The sequence below is a fragment of the Hyperolius riggenbachi genome, chromosome 3, assembly GCF_040937935.1.
Source record: "Hyperolius riggenbachi isolate aHypRig1 chromosome 3, aHypRig1.pri, whole genome shotgun sequence".
Lineage (NCBI taxonomy): Eukaryota > Metazoa > Chordata > Amphibia > Anura > Hyperoliidae > Hyperolius > Hyperolius riggenbachi.
Genome location: NC_090648.1, coordinates 354,163,980 through 354,183,571, shown reverse-complemented (window position 1 = coordinate 354,183,571; position 19,592 = coordinate 354,163,980). Strand labels below are relative to the sequence as shown.

The 19,592-nt window shown below is 43.8% G+C and overlaps 1 long non-coding RNA gene across 1 annotated transcript in view; it reads left to right on the top strand.

Moving 5' to 3' along the window:
* Positions 1–18,582, top strand: part of LOC137563963 (uncharacterized) — a 55,813-nt gene extending 37,231 nt beyond the window's left edge. The window contains exons 4-5 of the long non-coding RNA XR_011030482.1: positions 4,432–4,482; positions 17,897–18,582. This is a non-coding gene — a long non-coding RNA (uncharacterized lncRNA). The remainder of the gene's footprint in view (positions 1–4,431; positions 4,483–17,896) is intronic.
* The last annotated feature ends 1,010 nt before the right edge of the window (positions 18,583–19,592 follow it).

Here is a 19,592-nt window from a genome sequence, read left to right as displayed (position 1 = left end):
GTTTTCACTAACAATCCACCTAAGGATATGCAGCATTCTGTTATCTGCCCCTCTAGATTATATTCTACAAGTAACATCATTCTAAAGCATATACTGCACAGTTTGCACCAGATCAGATAAACAAATAATATCTTCCTGATGTTGATCTTATACATAGTCCTCTTACCTTGCACCCAGTGGCGTAGCTAAGGAGGTGTGGGCCCCGATGCAAGTTTTACAATGGGGCCCCCCAAGAATTCTATACATAACAATTGATGCGGCACACCAAAATCTGCCAATGGCAACTACAGTGTCAGAGGTGCAAGAAGGGGATGGGGAACAGCTTGTTAATGATCACTACTATTCAAAATATCTTTAGAAGTTATTATTATGAGCACAGGACCAATAGAGAGCTAATACTGCAGTTGAGGAAGGGCCCTTTGGGTTGCTACCTCTGCACCCCCTATTGCTACGCCCCTGCTTGCACCAGTTGATATTATACAAGATTTCAGCAGAAATCCTATCTAATATAGACCCCACCACTGCAGCCTCTAACTCCCTCTGGTGCCCAAATGGAACAGGAGTTAGAGTAAGGTTTCAGGGGCAGGTTAGGGTTAGGCATTAGAATTGAACATTAAGGGGAAGGGGGTTAGGAATAGGCATTATGGAGAGATATTGTAATGGATTGCGGAGACACCACCGCACGGTCTGGCAGCGGGGCGGCTGTCTCCGCGTTCAGACCGGCGGTTTCTGCACAGCAGCATGTGTCTGGTGTGTCTGAGCCTAGTAGTGCACACAGATGGAGAGCTACGCGCGCATGCGCGCTAGGAGACAGGACCTTTATGCCAATAAGAGAGGGATCAGCTGATCAGGACTGTCAGCTGATCCCAGCGGAGTGAGTGATTGGCTGAGTGGGGCTGGGCGGCGCTGGGGAGCGCTGCACTATATATACTTCTTGCCTGTCAGTTGCTGGTTGTCTGCCATTGCGAATACTTAACGTGTGAGCACTCAGACCAGTCAGATCCCACAGTGTGTTAGAACCAGGAGGACCTGGGAATTCACACTTAGCCAGATTACGTTGTGTCATTGATGTGTTATACTTTAGACCAGTTCCAGGGTGTTGTGACCAAGGACCTCACACCCAAGCTTAGGGATACTGTATCATTGCTGTATTATACTTTAGACCAGGTCCAGGGTATTGTGACCAAGGACCTCACACCCAAGCTTAGGGATACTGTATCATTGCTGTGTTATACTTTAGACCAGTTCCAGAGTGTTGTGACCAAGGACCTCACACCAAGCTTAGGGATACTGTGTCATTGCTGTGTTATACTTTAGACCAGTTCCAGGGTGTTGTGACCAAGGACCACACACTCAAGTTTAGGAATACTAAACCAATACTGTGTTATACTCTAGACTAGTTCCAGGGTGTCGAGACCAAGGAACTCACACCTTAGTCTAGGATTTTGTTATACTGATATGTTATGACCATTTGCTCTGTCGACCTTGCTCTTGTCTTCTGATTCGGTACCTCTGCATATCTGCCTACCTGTTGCCAGACCCTGCCTGTACCTGGTTACCGAATCAGTCTCTCCCTGTACCTAATCTGCACGTGTGTTGCCGACCTGGCCTGCCCGACCACTCGAGCTGTCACTCTCCCAGACTGCTCAGTCGATGTGTACTAGCAGTAACACCATTCCACCAGGTGTCAGCTGCATACAGGACTCCCGCTCCTCAGAGAGTCCGGCCTGTTAGCAGCCAGAGGTCTCTCCCTCTAGCTGCCGTACAGTTTACCATCTGGTCCCTGGTTACCAGGCCCTTGCTATCTAGGAGATAGTTTCTGCACTGCCCAGGACCACCTGCCCCTCAGGTTGCTCTTGGTCGAGCCACTCATATCTCCCGCTCCTCGGGAGATAGCCTTCAGTTCATCCAGTACTTCACTCAGTTGGTGTCCAGATGTTAGTCATACTTGTATTATTGGTGATTCTGCAGATCATCCATAATCAAGTATACATCTGTATTGTGGATGATTCTGCAGATCATCAACAATCAGATTATCTCTGTGTGCTGACACCAATCGTTACAGATATATGTTGGGAGAGGGAGCTTACAGTTGGGTGCTAGGAAGGAGAAGGATAGCGCGTAAAGATGGCTGATAGGGATGGTCAGAATCTGCCTAAATTCAGACATTTTGAAAATCATTGTGAATTTTTATGATTTCAAGTTTTCATTGCGAAAAACAACAAATTGTAAGTAAAATGGTAAAATTCTGAGCAAAAATATGAAAATGTTAAATGAAATTATTTTGAAGTTTCTTTTAAAATTCTATTAAAGATTTTTACCAAGAAAACTACTGTAGGCATTTTTTCCTATTTATTAGTTTTTATCAGAACTTAGAAAAACAAAACAAATGCATACACTTACATTAAAATCGTGTAGCAACATAGAAGAAAAAGGTAGTGAAATTAAATTTCACAGTTCACAAATGTACTACACAACTGAATAAAAGTAAATATTAAATGTTGCATATTATACTCTACAGAATGACAAAGAAAAATACTCCAGGTTTAAAATTTAAATACCCCAGCAAAGAAGCTTGACTGATACAATCAGCAAGAAATCAGTGTAAAAGAAATCTATCAATCTATCTGTCTGCCAGTCTATCTATCTATCTATCTATCTATCTATCTATCTATCTATCTATCTATCTATCTATCTATCTTTTTTAATATACCTTATATTTGTGTAAACAGCCTCAAGAAAACTTGATTTACATACACTATTTTAATCATTTAACGTATTCTTCTAGAGCTATCTAGTAATATAAACAATAATGACTAAAGGTGGCCATACATCTAGTAGTAATTCTATCAGATCGAATAAAAATTGGTCCCGCTACATGTCTGCTTGATCGATGATTTCATCAATTTCGAGTCAAGATTGGTTGAATTCATTGATCGAGCATGCTGGAAAAATGCCCCAAAAAATATGATACAGAGGGCCAGATTTATCAAAGCATTACCGACAGTTTTTTTCTTCTTAAACAGTTCTAACCAGCAGGGGAACTGTTCTGCATGATAATAAGAAACTTCTCAAATCCTACTTAATAGCAGCAGTTTACCGTGGATTTCTAGAGCTGCACTACAGTTAAGAAAAGTGCAAATCCATCCCTAAACTGCTGCAGATTAAGAAGTGCATAATAGCAGTTCTACAGACAGTGCAGCAGTGTAGGCTAGGCATGATTTGTGAAGTGCTCCTCCCCCCTGCTGCCAGATGTCCAGTGAAGCTGTTCTGTGCTTAACCCTTTCAGTGCTGGACATTGATGCAATATAACAGATGTATTAGTTACCTCAGCAACAGCAATATCCCTCACACATTGCACTGCATGAGAGACCTTCCTAACTCCTCCCATTCCAAACAGTTTAAGAAGGAATCTGCGCTATTTAGTGATTTCTTAGGATGTCTGAGACAGTTCTGCATGGATTTCTAAAAACCTATTTTGTCTCAGATACTCTTGATAACTGCACCCAGAGTTTGTATCTGTTGATATCCTCTCCAACACACATTGGGAGGATGTTGAGAAAATGAAGATCATTTCAATGAGGTAGAATAAATATGTTTTGGAATGTTTCCTGATAACTGATACACTAAGGGCCTACTTCCACTACATGCAGATTGGATGCAGAATGAATGCAGAAAAACGACTCCAATGAAAGCCTATGGGCCTGTTTCCACTAAACGCGATTTTTCTGATGCAGATTTTCCTATAGGCATTAATTGGAGTCAGTTTTTCTGCATTCATTCTGCATCAATTCTGCATCCCTTAGGATCCTTTTACACTTAATCAGTTGCTCTCTGTTTTAACTGAAAGAGAATTGATTTTCAAAGTAATGTCCATGTTTCCCTATGGGCTCTTTTACACTATACGCATTTTAACTGAAAGCTTTTTCACAATGCACTGCTATGGAGAGAAAAAAATGCGTACTAATGCATACCAACACAGCCTTAGAGAATTTAAGGACAACTGAAGTGAGAAGAATATGGATGCTGCCATATTTATTTCCTTTTAAGCAATACCAGTTGCCTGGCAGCCCTGCTGATCTATTTGGCTGCAGTAGAGTCTGGATGACACCAGAAACAAGCATACAGCTAATCTTGTCGGATCTGACAATAATGTCAGAAAGCTCTGATCTGCATGCTTGCCCAGGATCAATGGATAGAATTATTAGAGGCAGAGGAGCAGCAGCATGGCCAGGCAACTGGTATTACTTAAAAGGAAATTATCATGGCTGCCTCCATATCCCCATCGCTACAGTTCAGTCCTTTAAAAAAAAGTAGCATAAGTTTTGTTTAGCCCTTATGGATTACTGCATGTTGTATGACATATATTGTTTACTACCTTACTAAATAAAATGCCATTGTGCTTTTATTTTTTATTTTTTTTCCTGAAAGGCTTTCCAAACCCCTCAGAAGTCTTTGCCGAATACTGGAGATGATGCACAGGTAACGGCAATACCATAGTCCTGGCAATGGGGCAAAAAGGACCTGCTCCAGGTTCATAGTGCGCTCATCCAGGAATGCAAAATGTTTAGCTATAGAAGTGATCTTCTGGCAATTAGAAGGGTGACTTACTGAAGCTGTAAGTGTTGCTCAAGCATGTATAGGTGGACATAGCTTTGATATGGAAGCAAATTTGACTGCAATAAGATTTTTTGTTAAAACACAGATTATGATACAAAAATATGCTTGTACTGTATTACCACTTATGTGTGAAATGGGATGTTTTCTTTAGCTATCCCTGGAATCATTATCGTTGAAAGCTCTACAGCTCTAGTGGCAGGAAAGTGTACCGGTTAAGGGCTCTGCCTCTCAGTAGGAGACCTTGGGCAAGACTCCCTTACACTGCTACTGTGTTACGCTTGGTGGTATATTCTCCACAGTCAGCACATGGTGTATATCCTGACGTGAAGGAGACACACACGTTAGCACAGAGAACCAGAATATCCCCAGTTGTAGTGGAGGAGAGGACTGACTCCCGCAGGAGATGTGGTGCACAGAGCAGGTGTAGATCCGAGCAACCACAAACAATACTTAAATACAATGGATACGATATTCCTAGTGTATTACGATTACAGCTATCAATGAAGCTACAAATGACTGACTAACATATGTATATATCGGCGATGAACCGATATATAACATAAGCAAGGAAAACTAGCTAGGAACTGGAACAATACAAGAAACAGGACTAGGAAGGATTCGCTACTTCTACGCAGAAGTGAGCGCAATCCACGCAAGGTAACAGGAACATGACTCAGAAGGATTCGCTACTTCTACGCAGAAGTGAGCGCAATCCACGCAAGGTAACAGGAACAGGACTAGGAAGGATTCGCTACTTCTACGCAGAAGTGAGCGCAATCCACACAAGGTAACAGGAACAGGACTGAACTAAGCACGGGTGATCACGATACGCGCAACCTACCAAAGCGTGCTAGAAACTGACTGACTGAACACAGGATATAAACAGTTCGAGTATATGACCCATGGATGGCAGGGATCCGGATTGGGGGAGGTGGCGCGCTCTGTTAGTCCATCAAGGAGTGCCATGTCTTTGTTCCCCATGACAATTCCAGGCGGGGATGATGAGGCCAACTGTTTTGGCCTCGACTGGAACGTCTTTTTTCAGCACAGAGTGAATTTTCACTCTAGTGCTAACCACTGGGAGTGGTACCTTGTTCTTGTTGTACTGAATTTTTTTTTGTTTCTTTTTTATAATTTTTCCTTTTGTTTTGTTTCTTCTTTTTTTCTTTTTTCTTTCTTTTTTTTTGTTTTTGTCTGTCAGTCAAGGTCCGCGGTGCTGGGGTGAGTGGGGGGGCAGTAACCTGCTGGATCGGAGGAGGTGTCACTCAGGGTATTGACATTAAACGCCAGGGGTCTCAACATCCCCGAAAAAGGTCAGCCCTATTGAGATTGCTGCGGAAGGAAGGTGTAAATATTATATGCTTGCAAGAAACACACTTCAAGCACACCAAGATGCCCAAGTTAATAAATAGAGATTTCCCTACTGCCTTTTACAGTGATCCTCAACCTACTAAAGTAAGAGGAACCGCAATTTTGATTTCTAGAGGTACCCCACTTTCAGATATTCAAGAACTACGAGATCCTTTGGGGCGGTATGTTGTCATTAAAGGTAAATATATGGGTCGCATGTTCACAATTGGTACATTCTATGCGCCCAATAAGGGACAGGTTAGTTTCTTGGGATCCTTTCTGAGTAAGATGGGAGAATTTGCAGAAGGAGGCCTCATAATGGGAGGAGACCTAAACTTTGCAGTAGACCCACATATGGATACGTCATCAGGTTGCTCTAGGCAGCCTCATAGCATGGTCAGAAAATGTAAGGCACTTATACAAAAATATCAACTAGTGGACGCATGGAGAGCCCATAATCCTAAGGGACGAGACTATACGTTTTACTCACACCCCCATAACGTATATAGTAGGATAGATTACTTTTTCGTGTCACATAGTCTTCTTTCTTCATCCACTGCGGTGCAGATCGGGAATATGACATTATCAGACCACGCGCCAGTCATTATCACCTTTGATCTAGCACTAGGTGGGAAAGGCTCCCATATGTGGACTAAATAGTTCACTACTGAAAGATGTTTCAGTGGTAGAAAGCGTCACACAGGAAATTAAGGATTACTTTAAATATAATGTGAGTGAAGAAATATCCTCTACTACGCTGTGGGAAGCCCACAAGTGTTATATCAGTGGGATTCTAATAAAGGAGGGAGCTAGGATTAAGAAAAGGAGAGAAGGTAAAATTCAAGAACTACTAAAAGATATTGATAGTTTGGAGTCTGCCCATAAGGTTTCGCTCTCGAATTCATCACGCCAGGAATTGTTTAATAAGAGAGAAGAACTTAAACCATTGTTATTCAATAAGGTGAAATACATGGCCCTTAAATGTAAGCGTGTCTATTCTGAGCACGGGAATAAGAGTGGTGCTTGCCTGGCAAGAGCCCTGAAAAAACAACAAGGTTTAAGTTATATCCCATGTATAGTGGGGAAGAATGCTACTAAATATAGTAGATTTGAGGAGATAACAAACGCTTTTAAAGATTATTATGATGCCCTTTACAATATATCTGTACCCATAAGCGAAGAAGATAAAGTGGCTAAGACCACAAGAATTCAGGAATATCTTAGACAATCTGGGATGCCGAGATTGACAAGTGAAGAAATTATGCAGTTGGAAGAACCAATTACAATATCTGAACTTAAGGTAGCGCTTTCCCGGACACCCTCTGGAAAAGCTCCAGGACCCGATGGGTTTAACGTAGAATATTATAAAACTTGGTCTGATGTCCTGCTCCCTTATATGGTGTCGGTATACAATGAAATGTGTGAGTTAAAGCAAAGTAAGACTTCTACCCCAGCTTCAATGTTAGAAGTTTTTATATCAGTAATTCCCAAAGAAGGAAAGGATCCAACTCAGTGCCAGAGCTACCGTCCCATAGCTTTGTTGAACGTAGACACTAAATTATATGCTAAGGTTTTGGCAGATAGGATGGCCCCTCTGCTTCAAAAACGTATACATGTAGATCAGACTGGCTTCATTCTGGGGCGTGAGGCTAGAGACAACACGATTCGGGTCCTGAACTCTATTAATTGGGCGAGGTCCCTGTCCCTTCCGGTCATGCTACTGTCAATGGATGCTGAGAAGGCATTTGACCGGGTGGACTGGGGCAGATGGAATCAGCAACTAGTTTGAGTGCAAACCAAACTATGCAAGCAAATGCATGTAATGACATCAGAACTGCTTGGGTTGCAATACCACTGCAGCCAGCAGTACACACTGCAGAAGCGATCGTGACATACTGCCTATAGAGCGATTCCTAGTGGCTGCAGCCGCCAGGAGAAAATGCGATATAAATGTTCTGTATTTGTTCTTGTTTTACAAGAGGCATCTTAGGCAATATTTGACTGGCCCTGACGAGTTGAAAAGTCAATCCCCATAGTGAATATCACCTACTTCTGCTTAAAACTCACAGACATTTGGCTGGGGTGCTAATCCAAAGGTTCATATTAACTATACATTTTTTATTGAAAAATCATGTTTTCAATCGGGTTATTCAGCTCACATTGTATGAAAACACAAAATCTGGTGGGCCGAATTGATTCCCCCCTATTCCTTTAGATTCTAAGTTTGCAAGGGCAATACTCTCTCGCCCTTTGGTTTCTTGGAATTTGGTATTCATTTTGTATGTTACATCTTATTCATCAAGTTACTTTGCCACTGTAATTACCAGTTCTGTATTCTGTACCAAGTCTGTATTTTGTATATTGGTGTACACCATTGTCTGTATTGTTTTGTACCCCATGTTTGTTTCTTACTTTGTACAGCACCACAGAATATGTTGGTGCTTTATAAATCAATAATAATAATTATTGTTCTTTTTCCTTCATGAACGGGTCGCAAGGCATGTCAAGTTTATTTTTTATACATATGGTCACAATTGGTTTGGTAATTGGAAATAGTTTGGATCCTTTAACCACTTGAGGACCGTGGGCTTTACCCCCTCCCCCCCCCCCTCCTTAAGGACCGGACACTTTTTTTTTCATTCAGACCACTGCAGCTTTCACGGTTTATTGCTCGCTCATACAACCTACCACCTAAATGAATTTTGGATCCTTTTCTTGTCACTAATAAAGCTTTCTTTTGGTGCTATTTGATTGCTCCTGCGATTTTTACTTTTTATTATATTTATTCATTTTTTTAACTTTCTGTGCTGACATTTTTCAAATAAAGTAAAATTTCTGTATACATGCAGCGCGAAAAATGTGGACAAACATGTTTTTGATAAAAAAAAAACCCATTCAGTGTATATTTATTGGTTTGGGTAAAAGTTATAGCGTTTACAAACTATGGTGCAAAAAGTGATTTTTCCCATTTTCCATCATCTATGACTTTTCTGACCACCTGACATGTTTCATGAGGGGCTAGAATTCCAGGATAGTATAAATACCCCCCAAATGACCCCATTTTGGAAAGAAGACATCCCAAAGTATTCACTGAGAGGCATAGTGAGTTCATAGAAGATATTAATTTTTGTCACAAGTAAGCGGAAAATGACACTTTGTGACAAAAAAAAAAAAAAGTTTCCATTTCTTCTAACTTGTGACAAAAAAAAAAAATGAAATCTGCCACGGACTCACCATGCTCCTCTCTGAATACCTTGAAGTGTCTACTTTCCAAAATGGAGTCATTTGTGGGGTGTGTTTACTGTCCTCGCATTTTGGGGGGTGCTAATTTGTAAGCACCCCTGTAAAGCCTAAAGGTGCTCATTGGACTTTGGGCCCCTTAGCGCAGTTAGGCTGCAAAAAAGTGCCACACATGTGGTATTGCTGTACTCAGGAGAAGTAGTATAATGTGTTTTGGGGTGTATTTTTACACATACCGATGCTGGGTGAGAGAAATATCTCTGTAAATGACAATTTTTTTTATTTTTTTTACACACAATTGTCCATTTACAGAGATCTTTCTCCCACTCAGCATGGGTATGTGTAAAAATACACCCCAAAACACATTATACTACTTCTCCTGAGTACGGCGATACCACATGTGTGGCACTTTTTTGCACCCTAACTGCGCTAAGGGGCCCAAAGTCCAATGAGTACCTTTAGGATTTCACAGGTCATTTTGAGAAATTTCATTTCAAGACTACTCCTCACGGTTTAGGGCCCCTAAAATGCCAGGACAGTATAGGAACCCCACAAATGACCCCATTTTAGAAAGAAGACACCCCAAGGTATTCCATTAGTAGTACGGTGAGTTCATAGAAGATTTTATTTTTTTGTCACAAGTTAGCGGAAAATGACACATTGTGAAAAAAAAACAATAAAAATCAATTTCCGCTAACTTGTGACAAAAAATAAAATCTTCTATGAACTCACCGTACTACTAACAGAATACCTTGGGGTGTCTTCTTTCTAAAATGGAGTCATTTGTGGGGTTCCTATACTGCCCTGGCATTTTAGGGGCCCTAAACCGTGAGGAGTAGTCTTGAAACAAAATTTCTCAAAATGACCTGTGAAATCCTAAAGGTACTCATTGGACTTTGGGCCCCTTAGCGCAGTTAGGGTGCAAAAAAGTGCCACACATGTGGTATCACCGTACTCGGGAGAAGTAGTACAATGTGTTTTGGGGTGTATTTTTACACATACCCATGCTGGGTGGGAGAAATAACTCTGTAAATGGACAATTGTGTGTAAAAAAAATCAAAAGATTGTCATTTACAGAGGTATTTCTCCCACCCAGCATGGGTATGTGTAAAAATACACCCCAAAACACATTATACTACTTCTCCCGAGTACGGCGATACCACATGATTGGCACTTTTTTGCAGCCTAACTGCGCTAAGGGGCCCAAAGTCCAATGAGTACCTTTAGGATTTCACAGGTCATTTTGAGAAATTTTGTTTCAAGACTACTCCTCACGGTTTAGGGCCCCTAAAATGCCAGGGCAGTATAGGAACCCCACTAATGACCCCATTTTAGAAAGAAGACACCCCAAGGTATTCTGTTAGTAGTACGGTGAGTTCATAGAAGATTTTATTTTTTGTCACAAGTTAGCGGAAATTGATTTTTATTGTTTTTTTTTCACAAAGTGTCATTTTCCGCTAACTTGTGACAAAAAATAAAATCTTCTATGAACTCACCATACTCCTAACGGAATACCTTGGGGTGTCTTCTTTCTAGAATGGGGTCATTTGTGGGGTTCCTATACTGCCCTGGCATTTTAGGGGCCCTAAACCGTGAGGAGTAGTCTTGAAACCAAATGTCGCAAAATGACCTGTGAAATCCTAAAGGTACTCATTGGACTTTGGGCCCCTTAGCGTACTTAGGGTGTAAAAAAGTGCCACATTTGTGGTACCGCCGTACTCAGGAGAAGTAGTATAATGTGTTTTGGGGTGTATTTTTACACATACCCATGCTGGGTGGGAGAAATATCTCTGTACATGACAATTGTTTGATTTTTTTACACACAATTGTCCATTTACAGAGAGATTTCTCCCACCCAGCATGGGTATGTATAAAAATACACCCCAAAACACATTATACTACTTCTCCTGAGTACGGCGATACCACATGTGTGACACTTTTTAGCAGCCTAGGTGCACTAAGGGGCCCAATGTCCTAATCACAGGTCATTTTGAGGCATTTGTTTTCTAGACTACTCCTCACGGTTTAGGGCCCCTAAAATGCCAGGGCAGTATAGGAACCCCACAAGTGACCCCATTTTAGAAAGAAGACACCCCAAGGTATTCCGTTAGGTGTATGGCGAGTTCATAGAAGATTTTATTTTTTGTCACAAGTTAGTGAAAAATGACACTTTGTGAAAAAAAAAATCAATTTCCGCTAACTTTTGACAAAAAATAAAATCTTCTATGAACTCGTCATACACCTAACAGAATACATTGGGGTGTCTTTTTTCTAAAATGGGGTCAGTTTGTGGGGTTCCTATACCGCCCTGGCATTTTACGGGCCCAAAACCGTGAGTAGTCTGGAAACCAAATGTCTCAAAATGACTGTTCAGGGGTATAAGCATCTGCAAATTTTGATGACAGGTGGTCTATGAGGGGGCGAATTTTGTGGAACCGGTCATATGCAGGGTGGCCTTTTAGATGACAGGTTGTATTGGGCCTGATCTGATGGATAGGAGTGCTAGGGGGGTGACAGGAGGTGATTGATGAGTGTCTCAGGGGGTGGTTAGAGGGGAAAATAGATGCAATCAATGCACTGGGGAGGTGATCGGAAGGGGGTCTGAGGGGGATTTGAGGGTTTGGCCGAGTGATCAGGAGCCCACACGGGGCAAATTAGGGCCTGATCTGATGGGTAGGTGTGCTAGGGGGTGACAGGAGGTGATTGATGGGTGTCTCAAGGTGTGATTAGAGGGGGGAATAGATGCAAGCAATGCACTGGCGAGGTGATCAGGGCTGGGGCCTGAGGGCATTCTGAGGGTGTGGGCGGGTGATTGAGTGCCCTAGGGGCAAATAGGGGTCTAATCTGATAGGTAGCAGTGACAGGGGGTGATTGATGGGTAATTAGTGGGTGTTTAGGGTAGAGAACAGATATAAACACTGCACTTGGGAGGTGATCTGACGTCGGATCTGCGGGCGAACTATTGGTGTGGGTGGGTGATCAGATTGCCCGCAAGGGGCAGGTTAGGGGCTGATGAGTGGCAGTAACAGGGGGTGATTGATGGGTGGCAGTGCCAGGGGGTGATTGATGGGTGGCAGTGACAGGGGTGATTGATGGGTGATTGACAGGTGATCAGTGGGTTATTACAGGGAAGAACAGATGTAACTAATGCACTGGCGAATTGATAAGGGGGGGTCTGAGGGCAATCTGAGCGTGTAGGCGGGTGATTGGGTGCCCGCAAGGGGCAGATTAGGGTCTGATCTGATGGGTAACAGTGACAGGTGGTGATAGGGGGTGATTGATGGGTAATTAGTGGGTGTTTAGGGTAGATAACAGATGTAAACACTGCACTTGGGGGGTGATCTGACGTCGGATCTGCGGGTGATCTATTGGTGTGGGTGGGTGATCAGACTGCCCGCAAGGGGCAGGTTAGGGGCAGATTGATGGGTGGCAGTGCCAGGGGGTGGTGGATGGGTGGCAGTGACAGGGGGTGATTGATGGGTGATTGACAGGTGATCAGTGGGTTATTACAGGGAAGAGCAGATGTAACTAATGCACTGGCGAATTGATAAGGGGGGGGGGGTCTAAGGGCAATCTGAGCGTGTAGGCGGTTGATTGGGTGCCCGCAAGGGGCAGATTAGGGTCTGATCTGATGGGTAACAGTGACAGGTGGTGATAGGGGGTGATTGATGGGTAATTAGTGGGTGTTTAGGGTAGATAACAGATGTAAACACTGCACTTGGGAGGTGATCTGACGTCGGATCTGCGGGCGATCTATTGGTGTGGGTGGGTGATCAGATTGCCCGCAAGGGGCAGGTTAGGGGCTGATTGATGGGTGGCAGTGACAGGGGGTGATTGATGGGTGGCAGTGACAGGGGGTGATTGATGGGTGATTGACAGGTGATCAGTGGGTTATTACAGGGAAGCACAGATGTAAATATTGCACTGGCAAATTGATAAGGGGGGTCTGAGGGCAATCTGAGCGTGTAGGCGGGTGATTGGGTGCCCGCAAGGGGCAGATTAGGGTCTGATCTGATGGGTAACAGTGACAGGTGGTGATAGGGGGTGATTGATGGGTGATTGATGGGTAATTAGTGGGTGTTTAGGGTAGATAACAGATGTAAACACTGCACTTGGGAGGTGATCTGACGTCGGATCTGCGGGCGATCTATTGGTGTGGGTGGGTGATCAGATTGCCCGCAAGGGGCAGGTTAGGGGCTGATTGATGGGTGGCAGTGACAGGGGGTGATTGATGGGTGATTGACAGGTGATTGACAGGTGATTGACAGGTGATCAGAGGGATAGATGCATACAGTACACGGGGGGGGGGGGGGGGGTCTGGGGAGAATCTGAGGGGTGGGGGGGTGATCAGGAGGGGGCAGGGGGGGGGATAAAAAAAAATCGCGTTTACAGATAGTGACAGGGAGTGATTGATGGGTGATTAGGGGGGTGATTGGGTGCAAACAGGGGTCTGGGGGGTGGGCAGGGGGGGGTCTGAGGGGTGCTGTGGGCGATCTGGTGCAGGGGGGGGAAGAAATCAGTGTGCTTGGGTGCGACATAGGGTGGCTGCAGCCTGCCCTGGTGGTCCCTCGGACATTGGGACCACCAGGGCAGGAGGCAGCCTGTATAATACACTTTGTAAACATTACAAAGTGTATTATACACTTTGTATGCGGCGATCGCGGGGTTAACATCCCGCCGGCGCTTCCGTATGGCCGGCGGGATGTTGCGGCGGGTGAGCGGTGACAGGCGCCGGCGGAGGATCGCGTCACGGATGACGCGATCGCTCCGCCCATGCCCTTACAAGGACCGCCGCCTCTGTGGGTGAGCTGGTCCTTGGGGGCTCCACTTCCCGGCCGCCCCTGTGCGTTAGGCGGTCGGGAAGTGGTTAATGCTGTAGACCGATAAACAAATATATTTTTTTTTCATCTGAATGATTTGAGCAAAAATATGATCATTCATTAAAAACACTAAATATCACACCTTGGAAAACCTCTGCCCTTTTTACCTATACCTGTTAACCACTTAACGACCGCCTAACGCCGATAGGCGGCGGCTGGTCGCAGTGGTGTTTCCATGGAAACTGCCGCTTGTAGGCTAAATGTAAACACGCGGGGAAATAATCCCCTGTGTTTACATCGTATGGTGCTGCTGTCGCAGCAGCGCCGTAAAGGAGATCGGCGATCCCCGGCCTCTGATTGGCCGGGGATCGCCGGCATCTGGTAGGCTGAAGCCTATCAGAGGCGGTACATGTCGGATCGCCGTCCTGTACTGCCCATAGAAAGGAGCAGAGGGAGGGAAGGGGAGGCAGGGGGGAATAGCGCTGTGGAAGGGGGCTTTGAGGAGCCCCCCCGCAAGGCACAACAGAGCGGCGGCGATCAGACCCCCCCAGCGATCAGACCCCCCCTAGTGGGGAAAAAAGGGGGGAAGTCTGATCGCCCTGCCTGCCCGCTGAAGAGCCCACGCAGCACAGATCAGCCAAAATTAGCCCGGTCCTTAAGTGGTTAATACACCTTTAATAATTGCCACCAGTATCGAGTAGTTGCGTTCGCTAGGGAGATAGTTCAGTAACCCAATGTTGTACAGATGCATTGCTCTGCTGTTGCCTAGCAATGCATCTGTACAGCACTGGGGCCCCTGAACTGTTGCTCTAGCAGTCGCATCTGATCGCTACAGACACACAGGCTGGGGATAGTGGCCTGCCACATACCCAACTAGTAGTGAAATAGGACATATGTGGTATCATTTTAATTGGGAAGGGCCAAAGAATATATTGTTATAAGTTTTATAACTGTGGGACTTGTCATATGAACATTAAGAAGGATGAAAACTGTAACAACAAAAAAAAAAACAGAGAAATTTCTGCATTTATATTTTTTTTACTACAAAAATGCCTATAAAATAAAAAATCCTTAGAAAAAAATATTTCCCATAGAAAGACTAGATTGTCCTGAAAAAACTATCTATCTATCTATCTATCTATCTATCTATCTATCTATCTATCTATCTATATATATATATATATATATGTATGTATATAATCACTTGGATGTTATAAGGGATGGAAAAGTGTCATAATTATCAGGAAGGTACGCGGCACAACCCCGGACTGCGAAGTTGATGTGTGATAGTCTGAATATAGGCACAAGATGGTTGCTGTAGAATGAACTCTGGAGTTCGGATTTTGGTTTTTGGAAACTTGCAAGTGAGCCCAATTGAGCATCTATTTTTGTTACATTTTTCAGTCACACAGAGTTATAGCTATAAAGCTACATACACACACTACATTAAACTTGGCTAAGTTGACCGATAAAGGCCGCCTTCACATAAAAATCAAACATGTCTCTAGTGTGTGTACAGCAGCCCTTAAAGCGGATCCGAGATAAAAAACTAACTATAACAAGTAACTTGTTTATATATCTTTTCTAAAGTTTAGATAGTTTACTCAGCAAATCTATCTGCAAACAGCTTCAACAGTATATGATTATTTCTTCCTGTGATACAATGAGGGCAGCCATGTTCTGTTTGTCTCATTACACCGGCAAAGCTGATAGCATCTCAGCCCTCGGGATCCGTTGAAAAGGGTGCCTGAGCTGCCTGTAGGAAAAGGACGCCTCTATAGACATCAATGTTATTTCTGCAAATATCAGCTACAAGGTGGTGAAAAGGGGCGCTCGAGTTTTGATATAGGCTACAACCGGGCGCCCCTCTGTAGCCCATATTTTTTTCGGCTACAAGGTTTTCAACTACAGTAGGGCACCCCTTTGTAGCCCATATTTTTTTTGGTTACAAGGTTTTCGGCTACAGTAGGGCACCCCCTTTGTAGCCCATATTTTTTATTCGGCTACAAGGATTTTGATTCTGCTACAAAAGAGCGCCCCTTGATTTTGATTCTGCTAGACGAGATTTTTGATTTGGGGGTGCAGGGGGGCTAGGATTAGACATCAAAAGCGGGGGTGGGGTGTCTTAAGGTTAGGCACCACCTGGGGGGTCTTAGGTTTAGGCACCACAAGGGGAGTCTTAGGGTTAGGCACCACCAGGGGAGTCTTAGGGTTAGGCACCAACTGGGGGGGTCTTAGGGTTAGGCACCACCTAGGGGGTCTTAGGGTTAGGCACCACCTAGGGGGTCTTAGGGTTAGGCACCGCCTGGGGGGTCTTAGGGTTAGGCACCACCAGGGGAGTCTTAGGGTTAGACACCACCTGGGGGGGTCTTAGGGTTAAGCACCACAGGGGGGGGGGATAGGGTAGAGCTTTGGGTGAGAGTAGGGAGAAGCTAGGTCATAGTAATCACCAGGGGTTGTTTTAGGTTTAGGCACCACCAGGGAGGGGTTAGGCACCACCAGGGAGGGGTTAGGGTTAGGCACCATCAGGGCAGGGTTCTGTGTGAGAGTAGGGATAAGTTAGGTCATAGTAGTCACTTTTCTCAGCTATATCTAAAGCCCTTTTATAGCCCGACAAATTTTGCCTATAACAGCATCCTTTTTATAAACTAAAACTACCTTTTTCGGCTACACCAGGAGCCCTTTGTAGCCAAATTTGGCATATATGGGCTACACCAGGCACCCTTTGCAGCTGAATGTGGCATATGGGCTACACCAGGCGCCCTTTGTAACCGAATTTGGCATATATGGGCTACACCAGGCACCCTTTGTAGCCGAATTTGACATTTATGGGCTACACCAGGCGCTGTTTTTGTAGACGAATTTGGCATTAATGGGCTACACCAGGCGTCCTTTGTAGCCGAAGTTGGTATATGGGCTACACCAGGCGCCATTTTTGTAGCCGAATTTGGCATACATGGGCTACACCAGACGCCCTTTTTTCCAGGCGCCCTTTTCAAATAGATGCCAGCCCTCAGCCTCCCCTCCTCCCTCCTCCCCTTGGCCTCTGAAATCTATGGCTAGTAGCCTCCTCCTCCTCCTGCCCAGACTGAGCTCCCATAAGCCCTTGGTAAATGAGTCTGAAAATGCCAAGGCTCTCTGAAGCTGTGGGCGAGGCTTGTTTTGTTTAAAGGGAATTAGTGTATTAAAAAAAACAAAAAAAAGTATTTGGTTTGTGGAATGCCCTATAAACTATATGAAAGGAACACAATTATGCAATGAGTAAAAGTTTATCTCGGATCCACTTTAAAGATCCGGCATGCCAGATCCTTAACCACTTCACCTCCAAGGTGTTTTCCCCTTAAAAATCAGAGCAATTTTCACCTTTCAGCGCTACATCCATTCATCTGCCAATAACTTTGTCTCCTTCCATAGCAACAAATACATTGCTAGCCTCTGGGCTACCAGCAAGTTTGCATAGAAATCAGCCACAAACTAGCTCAGAGGAATCTACCATGTGACAGAAATTGAAGGCGTATACTCAGCCTTAGTTGCTATTTATCTTGTGGTGTTTTGCTGGTTGCTATACTAGAAAATGCTGGTGACGTGTGTGTGTGTGTGTGTGTGTGTGTGTGTGTGTGTGTGTGTGTGTGTGTGTGTGTGTGTGTGTGTGTGTGTGTGTGTGTGTGTGTGTGTGTGTGTGTGTGTGTGTGTGTGTGTGTGTGTGTGTGCGCGCGCGCGCATGTCTCTGTGTGCAAATACACAGACTAATTGTTGTACCTGAGCACATTGTGATTATGAATCCGTAAGGATCATTTTAGATTGACATCTTATGTTATTTACAATTTCTACAGTAACACTGTCTTGCTTTTTGTGTGCTTCCATAGGATTCTGTAGAAGCTACAGATGAGAATTCTCCAAAGGCGAGAGCAAGTGAAGGTCGAACGCAGAACTGATAGTCAGAAACACATGTCAAGAAATCAGCAATGAGGCTTCCTAGCCTGTTATCACGCAGTTTGTTTGATATATGCTGTGACTTAATGTTTGCGTGTCTCTGGTAGATATGGCTGTCTCTTGTAGATATGCGTGTATGCATGTGACTGTTACGTGGTCCTGTCTTATGTTTTATTCCCCTGATGACCAAAAGAATTCTGCAATATGTCTGTTTAGATGTCTTGATGTTTAACAATTGAAGGATTTGTTCACAAGAAATAATATTTATCAGGGTTCTTTTTAATATTGCTATACATGAGTGTCTGACCATTTCTCTTTTAAGTATTGTTATTTAATATTTAGTATTCTTCATAGCAAATGCATTAAAGAAAGCACAAAATGTATTTTATTTACCTCGTGGGTCACTGATATTTTGTTGATAGTTACAATTCCTGCGTATATACTATCTCCTCAGAGGCCAAAGCATAGGGCAGAATGAGCCAGAGCTCTGTGCGCTGCCCTCATTGTTAAAGGGATATTCTTCTTACGCTCATTCATTTCTCTCCATACATGTATCAGTGTTGTATAAATTTTTTTGTAATTGAATCTTATTAAAAATGATTTCCAATTCTGCTTGAAACTGATTATGAGTTTCAAAATAATGAATTTAAGCACAAATAACAGTTATTTTCAAACCTGGAAGCTATACACTGCCACTGCCATGTACAGAACTGCTGAGTGATGTAAGAATGACATCAGAATTTGGGCAATAGTGTTTTGCTGCCACCCCTTTCAAGGTACTGCCTTCAATGCTAAAAGACTTGTGGTCTAATTATGGCCTACGGAGGAGGGGCCAAATACTCATTTGCTCCTCCCTCCTATTCAGCTAGGTTGCATGTCTGGCATTAACAATGCTACAATATATCCAAAGACACATGAGCTTACTTCCGCACAGTTGATCATTCTATACTTCTCCAGTCTTTGTCATCTCTAGGCATCAAAGGTGCACCTCATTCTTGGATCTCTGTGTTTTTTACTTCTCTTTCACAACCACCTGATGCTACACTAACTCTGCCCTTTCAGCTGTCTGTTGGGGTAAACTGAAGTGTGATTCCTGGATTCCTCTTCTTGGGGACAGTTCATATGTTCCTTTGACATTCCCTGAAGATGACAGCCAGATCTAACTCTCAGCTTCTGTCCTCTCCACTCTAATATCTTGTCTCCCTGACTGTCTGTCTGCTCCTTCCCCATCCTTGCCCTTCTGCTGCCTTAAACTTAACATTAGTAAAACAAAACTCCACCACTTCCTGACCTACTGCTTATTAATACTGTACATGCACACAACATCCCGATAACTTCGTACTACAACCCATTAAGCCCAGTTGTTAACTCTCATTCAAGCCTCACATTATCTTATTCACATGCTCCCTTTAGCTCCATTTTAAAAATGCACCTGTAACGATTGTGGAACTTTCTCCGTGATCAGCGCACAACGTGTGCGCTGATACGTCGGAAATCCTCCACAAGCGTATATTTGCAGGCACCCAGCAAAAGGTGCTACGCACCCATAGAGGGAAATTCCTGTCAGCAGATGGTGCTGGGGAGTGCAGAGGAACCAATCCTCTGTACCTCCACAAATGCCAGGCAGGA